The sequence below is a fragment of the Dioscorea cayenensis genome, chromosome 11 (assembly GCF_009730915.1).
Source record: "Dioscorea cayenensis subsp. rotundata cultivar TDr96_F1 chromosome 11, TDr96_F1_v2_PseudoChromosome.rev07_lg8_w22 25.fasta, whole genome shotgun sequence".
Taxonomy (NCBI): Eukaryota; Viridiplantae; Streptophyta; class Magnoliopsida; order Dioscoreales; family Dioscoreaceae; genus Dioscorea; species Dioscorea cayenensis.
This window is the reverse complement of record NC_052481.1, coordinates 14,649,698-14,658,562: the sequence shown is the minus strand read 5'-3', so window position 1 is coordinate 14,658,562 and position 8,865 is coordinate 14,649,698. Positions and strand designations below refer to the sequence as shown.

The window sequence follows — 8,865 nt, the reverse complement described above, 5'->3', positions numbered from 1 at the left end:
GTTTCATTAAACCTTGTTATTATGGTTTTATTAATTGATGTTTTATTTGAGTTCCAATTTTGAGTGCTTGATTGATTGAATGCTCCCTAGAGTGACACTAGGGTTGAGAGTTTACCTTGGTAACCCTTGTGAGTGAGTGAGTGACTCACCATGAGAGTTAGACAAAGCTAGATTGGAGAGGGTTGAGAGGGTGAGTCAATAGGTAGCGGAGTGTCCCCTTTCCCCTCTAGGATGATCTATCCTATCTCCATTTCCTTGAGTTCTTTGCAGTCATAGTAGAGTGAATGGGCTAAGGGATGACCTTCCACTTTGGCTTAGTTACAGAGGCAATGGAGTGAGGTGTTGAAGTGATTTTAGCACCTAGGGCTTAATTGTGAGTAGGGACCTTCCACCTGGACCAAAAGGTTAGGTCTACATTTAGGAAGAGGATTTATTACTTGGAATCCTTAGAACTCATTGCGATTATATACGAGTGCGATGTTGAGAGATTGTTGAATTTCTCCTCCGGGACATGTATAGAGTTAGGCATGGTTGACCTTAGATTTGGGACCATGTATGAAAGGATCTCCATGACTCATTAATGCATTAGTTAGAAAGCATAATAGAGGGTTTAGCACTTGAAAAGATTGTCCCAGGCAGAACAATATCTGGGCACCCCATTTACATCGATGCCTTACCTCCTCTTTACTTGTGCTCTTTTTCTTGTCTCTTTTACTTTTGTTACATTACATCTTGTCTCGCAACTATTATTCACTTTTTGCTTATTTAAGAAACAATTTAAATGTTTTTATTCTTTACTCCCTGTAGATATGATACCTAGTTATCTGGGATTTTTTACTTCGACAAACCTGTGCACTAGCGGGACATACGCAAGCGATGTTGTCAAGTTTTTGGCGCCGTTGCCGGGGTGTGGCCATTTATAGATACTTTGCACTTTGTTTTCTTAGCTATTTATTCATTCATTCTACTTCACATCTTTTTTTCTATCATCATTCTGATTTGTTTTTCTTTCTTTTGTGCTGCTCCAGGTTATAACCCGAGGGAACCTTTCGATATTAATAGAAGGAAGACCCTGAACTTGAATATACACTCAGAAGAAGGGATAAGAACCTGCACAAGAACTATCCAATCAAGCTGAAATAGAAGTTGAAGGGCCAGATAATATGGCATAATAGAATGAGCAGCAGAGGACACTTTCTGATTATGCTAGACCCTCAGTTTTGGAAACACAATCGAGTATTGTGCGACTCCCGATTATAGCTCCGAATTTCGAGTTGAAGTCATCTAAATGATTCAGCAATCAGTGCAGTTCACTCGTTTGGCTGATGAGGATCAAAACAACCATATAGAGAACTTCTTGGAAGTTTGTGATATGCTAAAGATTAACGGTGTATCGGATGATGCTATTAGATTGAGGGCTTTCCCATTCTCTCTCAAGGGAAGAGCCAAGCAGTGGCTACATTTGTTGCCCAAGACCTCCATCATGACTTGCAATGAGATGGTCAAAGCTTTTCTTACTAGATACTTTCCTCTGGGGAAGTCGGCTAAGCTTCGCAATGAGATATCATTGTTTGTGCAGATGGAGTTAGAGTCATTATTTGAGACATGGGAGTGCTTCAAGGATCTTTTGCGGAGGTGCCCATAGCACAGATTTCCCGAATGGATGATTATTCAGAATTTCTACAATGGGTTGAATTCGAGTACAAGGCAGTTGTTAGATGCCAGAGGTACAATGGGGAGTAAAACCCCAGAAGAATCCTGACAGTTAGTGGAAGACATGTCCATGAATAGTTATGAGTGGAATGCACGATAAAGGAAAGATGTGGCCAGGCTCCATGGAATAGATACAGTAACTTCATTGGCAGCTCAAGTGGAATCATTGAGTAAGAAGTTAGACATTCTAACTTCTAATAGAGTGGCGACCATGACTACTTGCACTGGGTGTGGTGGAGGACATGCTCCCTCCTATTGCCCGATCTCTATTCGTGAAGCATGTTCAGTGGAGAAAGTCGATTTTGTGGGTAATGAAATGAGGAACCAAGGAATCCATATAGCAACACCTACAATCTAAGTTGGAAGAGTCATCCCAATTTTTTATGGAGCAACCAATGACTACAAAAGCCATGGCACCAATGGGTTTCCAACAACAACAAGCCCCAAACATGGAGAATCGAGTTTCAGGCTTGGAAACCTAAATGACCGATTTAGAGAAGGCCTTGATTAGATTTGTACAATCGTCAGATACAAGGTTTCAATCAGTCGAGACTATACTTCGAAACCACACTGCTTCTTTGCACAATCTTGAGAATCAAGTGTGACAAATTGTGAAGTCTCTATCGGAGAGACCACAAGGAAGCTTGCTGAGTAATACCGAGACTAATGCTATAGAGCATGTGAAGGAGATCACTTTGAGAAGTGGTCGTGAGGTTAAGGGTAAGCTTCCGAGTGAGAAGCCCAATGTAGAAGCACCCGAGGTCATAGAGGTTGAGGATGGAGCAAGCAAAGAGAAGGAGGTGGCATCCCCACCTTTCAAGCCAAAAATCCCTTATCCCTCTAGATTGAAGAATGACCAAGCGGATGAACAATACAAAATGTTCCTGAGTTTGTTCAAGCAACTCCACATCAACATTCCCTTTGTTGAGGCATTATCCCAAATGCCTAAGTATGCAAAGTTCTTGAAAGACTTGTTGACCAACAAAAGGAAATTGGGAGAGAGTGCCTCTGTGATTCTAGATGCTTCTTGCTCGGCGATCTTGCAAAAGATTATCCCGAACAAGAAGAAAGACCCGGGAAGTTTCATCATTTCGTGCAACATTGGCAATTTGGGTGAAGAAATGGCATTGGCAGACTCAGGGGTCAGTATCAACGTCATGCCATATTCTTTCTTTCAAAAGCTAGTCTTGGGAGAGCCTAGGCTTATTCGGATGACATTGCAATTGGCAGACCGAACAGTGAGACATCTGAGGGGCATCATTGAAGACGTGCTTGTCAAGGTGGACAAGTACATATTTTCTGTAGACTTTGTAGTGTTGGACGTCGATGAGGATGGGTATGTACCCTTGATACTTGAGAGGCCATTCTTGCGCACTTCCAAGGCATTGATTGACATGGACGGCGGGGAGTGGACACTGAGGGTTGGAGATGATAAGCTTACATACCGCCTCGCCGAAGCCATGCAACATTCTCTTGACTTTGATGATACTCTTTACTTTCTTGACAGTACTGATGAGATTGTTGATGAATACATGTAGGAAATGTTCAACCAGGACCCATATGAAGGTTTGTTCGATCAAGAGGTAGACAATGAAGAAGTAATGATGCTTGGTCCAACGGAAGAAATGCCATCTACTCAGGGGATCATAAAGAGGGTGCTCTGAAAGATAAAGAGGGCAAGGAGACACCACCGGAAATGCCCTAAGGCTATTGGGGAGGTGCGTGAACTGAACAAGTTGGATAAACCTCTGGTAGGTGGTACCAAGCCCGATAATTCCCCCTCTACCTTCAAGAGATTTTGCTCATCATGCTTTCAAGCTATAGGTAAGAGGGCAACCTTCATCTATGAACCCTCGTGAGGTAAGGCAAGGTACGTCAAGCTTAGTGACGTTAAACAAGCACTTCTTTTGAGGCAACCCAAGTGTTTACTGTTTTCTTAGTTGTTAGTATAGTGGTTGCATGAATAAAGTGTTGAGTGTTGGTGTCTAGATTTTTAGTTGCTTTTGCTGTGATTTTATTGTGCACTCTTAATGTCATCGTTTGTTTTCATGTGGATTTGGTGAAGTTTTGGTCGCTTGAGCTAGTTTCTCATGTTTTTCGCTGGCGTATATTGCATAATAAGGCAGGCTCTGAGTGTGTATACATGTTCAAAAAATTTCTGCAGAGCCTCCACAGTTTTCTAAGGAAACCAGGGAAAACACACGGGCCTGTGAAAATTCCGCACGCCCATGGATTTACATTGCGAGCTCATCCAGAGAAGACACAGGGGCGTGGACGCGCGCCTATGAATGACCTTGTGATACCCGCACGCCCGTGGGTAATTTCCGCATGGGCGTATGTCTTCCTGCAGAGACTTAGAAATTTTCTTCCTCAGAGCACTCAAGGGCGTGGACTCGCCCCTATAGGTAATCCTGTGACAAATACACGGGCGTGGGTAATTTCTGCACGCCCCGTGTGGATCTTTGCAGAAGAGTGCTTTTCCATCCTGAGAAAACACAAGGGTGTGAGAGTGCCTTTATGAGCTGATCTTGTACATGTCCACGCTCGTGGAGAATTTCCCCACGGGCGTTGGAAACACTTAGACAATTTTCTCAGGATGGACAGAGAAACCACAGGGGCGTGTGTTTGCCACTGTAGGCTCTCTTGTGGTGGCACACAAGTGTGGGTAAGTGCCACACGCCCGTGTGGATATTCAGACATCATATGGGCTGCGATTTTCTTTATACATCTTTCGATCTCATTTCATTTTCACATATTCAAACACTCAGAGAACACTATCTCACTCTTTCCCACCTTTCCACTGCTGATTTATAGAAGTTTAATTAGAGCATTCCCGTCCGATTTACAGATTTTGAACTTCATCTTGTCGGTAAACCTACTTCTCTATCTTATCTTTGTCATTACTCAATTTTTTTGTGATTTATTGGATTAAATGGGTGAGTATAACTCATTTTTACATTAAAAAATGGTTGACATGTTTTCACAATGAGTTTAAAAGCAATATGGAGTGTATTTGGGGACTTTTGGAATGGGGGCCGTGCGGTTTTCACGCCCCGTGGATCCACACGGGCGTGTGGATTCCCACAACATTGATTTTCTTAAGTAAACTGAATAAATTCTTTTCCAAATTTGTGCAGAAATGGCCTCTAGTATGCGAATAAAGAAAAACAGTCAGCAAGCGTAGCCGAGAGCCTCTCCTGAACCCAAACATATAGAGTTTGACATTCCTGAACATCAGGTTCGGTTTGAGCATTTGTCCAAAATGAAGTTTGGTCAAACAAGGTTCCTGGACTCGAGTGCTGTGCGGGAGATACAGAAGGCCTGATGAGATGGCCAATGAGATTGAGGAAATGCTAGCTGTGGGCAATTGGCGTAGATTGCTCACCATTCCTAATCCTACCATCCGTATGCCGATACTAGAGGTATTGGCATCGTTTTAGTTTGATAGATCATACACCAGTTTTGATAGTTGTGATGCCATACAGTTCAGAGTATTTGGGTGTCATTATAGTATAAGCGTCACACAGTTCTCAATCTCGTTGGGGTTATATGATGAAGACTTTGCTACCACAGAGGAGTATGAGCAGCTCCCTACAGATTACCTAGGTAACTTAACTCCTCAACGTGCATATCGTCGATTATGTAGCCGTGGTCAGTATGAACCAGGGGTGTCGAAAGCTACCTGTTTATCTCAACCGAGTTACATATATATGTACGCCGTGCTGAGCCGATCAGTAAATGGACATAGTAATAGAACTAGCGTTTTGAGCTGACAGGAGCTTCTTTACTTGTATTCCATGGTCCAGCGCCAGCCGATTCATCTTGGCCACATACTAGCAGAATATCTGAGACATCAAGGTCAGTATACTAGGATCAGTGTCCTTTTTTCTGGCCCGTACATCACTAGACTCATCATTAGTGTGGGCCAACGAGACGCTATTAGAGGGATTGAGAAGACAATCATACTGACCCCCTTGGGTGTAGAGACGATTAGACAAATGGGGATGCTTCACAGTTATGGGTGAGGAGTGCATGTACTGATCTTGCCCAATCCGGAGATGCCTGATGGGAGCGGTGACGTGATAGAGGGATCTCAATTGGCACAGGATCCTCCGCCTATGCATACTGAGACTGAGACACCACCGGTGGAAGAGGATCCACCCCTAGTGCGCATGTTTTCACCATCTCGAGCTTATGATCATTTTGAGAGGCTCGAGAGTGTTGTGGTGATAATACGGACGGACATTGTTTAGACTTGCGCAGAGATTGCTGAGGTCCAAGTGACACAGGTCAAGCAGTACACAGAGTTCATGCTGCGTTTTGACATTTTACAGCAATTGCAAGAGCGAGATGTGAGATCACCATTGGTGCTACGACCGTGGACTTCTCCGGTTCCTCCAAGATCACCATCACCCAGTGCATCAGTACCAGCAGCAGCAGAAAAGCTCGAGCGTAACACTGACACTTGATTCGTCATTCTTATTTCTTTATTTGGTTTATTTGTTTTGTTGTTAGACTTGCACTATTAAGAAAGGACTTTCCTTCTGAGTTTATTTTCGTTTTGATGTCTCGAGTTGTATTTATTGCTTTATCTTTTATATACTCAAGATGTTTTAGTTTTATTGAGCTTTACTAAACCCCCTTGTGTATGCCTGCAGATGGTCTTGTCAGTATGGGAATTGAGAACTAGTCATAGATATGTCCAATGTGGGCTATGTGAACTTCACAACCCATTGGAACTTTACTTCCAAGGATTTATCTCCATCAAACGCAATACTCGGAGTCATGGGAGTATTGTTTCAATTGCCACCATCACATCTATACTTGATTTCTGCTTGCATGGTACATTGGGGACAATGTACAACTTAAGTGTAGGGGGGTTCATAGCGCCCATATCTTTTATATTAGTTTTGATTGTTATTCATGCTCACATAGCCAATGGCGGTTCACCTTAGTTGCAATGATTGTATTGTTGAGTTTATGAGAATTTTTAACATTGAATGTTCTCATGCTCTAATTTTTACTTGAATTTCTAGGACTTTTTGCCCGATTCACACTTGTTGCACTACTCACTCTTTAAACTCTTTTACAAACTCAAGTTTCATGTTAAGGAGACTAGTTATAGTTATGTCTTTTGTTAATTTTGAAAAAAATGGAGAAAGAACAAAATAGTTTCATTGGTTAGTTGTGCTTGTTGGGTGGAAAGGGCTACTACCTATGGAGTATGAAGCTACTCTCATAAATCGGATACTAGTTATGCCCTAATGAGAGAAAGAGTTATCTCATGGGATGAGTGAAAGCTACCACCCTGGTAGAAAGAGCTATCACCTCAAATGTGTGAAAGCCACCTTAGCGGCCGCTTTAGACAGGGCCACCTAAGAGGATGTGTGAAGCTACTACCATCTTTTCAAATTTTTGTTACTTTTTTGGAGATAAATAAGTCCCTTTTTACTTAGAACTTTGAGGAGTATATCTTGGGTTAACTTGAGTGACTTTACACACACTTACATGATTTCGGGTTTGTTGTCCTTTTTGATTCAAGTCTTTAGGTAGAGCATTGATTTTTCATGTTTAATGTTGAAACTTTCTTACTTGTAGAATGCTATCTTTGTATGCATTGGTAAAGGCCAAGCACTTCCAATATTTCCTTCATGTATGCCTTAATGTTTTAATTTTTGCTTGAGGACAAGTAAAAGCTTAAGCGTGGGGGAATTTGATAAGTGCTTGTGTAATAGAAATGAGAAGTGTTCTTTTCTTATGATGAGCATTACTTTTATCAGGTTTTAGTGCTAATATGTGTGCATTTATGCTACTTTCATGCATATAGGGTTGTGAAGCTGAATGTTAGAGAAAGAAGCTAATGTAGATCGTGAATGCACCATTTGGAGGAAATCTTGAGAAGAATCAAACGTGAAGACATAAGTCAGGTTCAAAATGCGAGAATGTGCGCTGACCTCCTCATATTCAAGTTAGCACAATGATTTGGAGATACACAAAGGCAATCACATTCAAGTATTCTGGCTTGTGCATATATAGCAAGATCTCCACCAATGTAGCGTTTATTAAAGAAGCAAAGTGATTTATGACATAAACGTGTGCCCATTTACGTTACCTCGATATGAACATGGGTTAAGGAGTATTTCGGGTGGTGCTGTAGTAGGGGGCACTGTAGAAAATACTGTAGCAATGCATTGCAGTAGGTATTGTTCACAGCCGCCCAAAAAAAGTGATTTCCATAGAATCCACATGGGCATGTGGAAATTCCACACTCCCATGAGTTAATTCCACAGGCCCGTGTGGTTAATTCACAGGGGCGGGTAGATTCCCGATTCCAGCCCTATTTAAGGCTGATTTCAGCCCCGATTTCGTCATTCTTTTCTCCATCTTTTCCCCAACTTGACAGAGGACGGAGGCTAGGGTTTTGAGAGGTATTGTTTAGGGATTGGGAGAGGTTCTACAGCTCTGACATCGTGCTCTATTTTAAAGAAGTTTAGTGGGAGAGCTTTCGTCAGCACCGATCCGACAAGGTATATCCTAGGCTGGATAAAGGGACCTTGGACGAGTAGAGGCTTCTCCACAAAGCCATTATCACGACTACCAAGGGGGTTGTCTATGGATTACTTGTTTTTACATTTGGTTTCATTGATTGTAACTAGCTCCATGGAGAGCTAAACCCCCTAGTGGGTACTTGGATTTGTGAACCCTAGGATGTATTTGTTTCATTAAACCTTGTTGTTATGCTTTCATTAATTGATTTTTTATTTGAGTTCCAATCTTGAATGCTTGATTGATTGAATACTCCCTTAGAGTGACACTAGGATTGAGAGTTCACCTTGGTAACCCTTGTGAGTGAGTGACACACTACGAGAGTTAGATAAAGCTAGATTGGAGAGGATTGAGAGGCTGAGTCGAGAGGTAGCGGAGCGTCCCCTTTCCCCTCTTGGGTGATTTATCCTATCTCCATTTCCTTGAGTTCTTTGCGGTCATAGTAGAGTGAATGGGCTAAGGGATGACCTTCCGCTGTGGCTTGGTTGCAGAGGCAACAGAGTGAAGCGTTGAAGTGATTTTAGCACCTAGGGCTTAATTGTGAGCAAGGACCTTCCACCTGGACCAAAATGTTAGGTCTATATTTAGGAAGAGGATTTATCACTT

The 8,865-nt window shown here is 42.2% G+C and overlaps 1 non-coding gene across 1 annotated transcript; it reads right to left on the bottom strand.

Annotated features, from left to right (window-relative positions):
* Window positions 1-1,546: 1,546 nt before the first annotated feature.
* On the bottom strand, window positions 1,547-1,653 carry LOC120272861. The gene has a single exon (XR_005540395.1). It is a non-coding gene; the product is annotated as a small nucleolar RNA R71 (small nucleolar RNA).
* Between the last annotated feature and the right edge of the window lie 7,212 nt (window positions 1,654-8,865).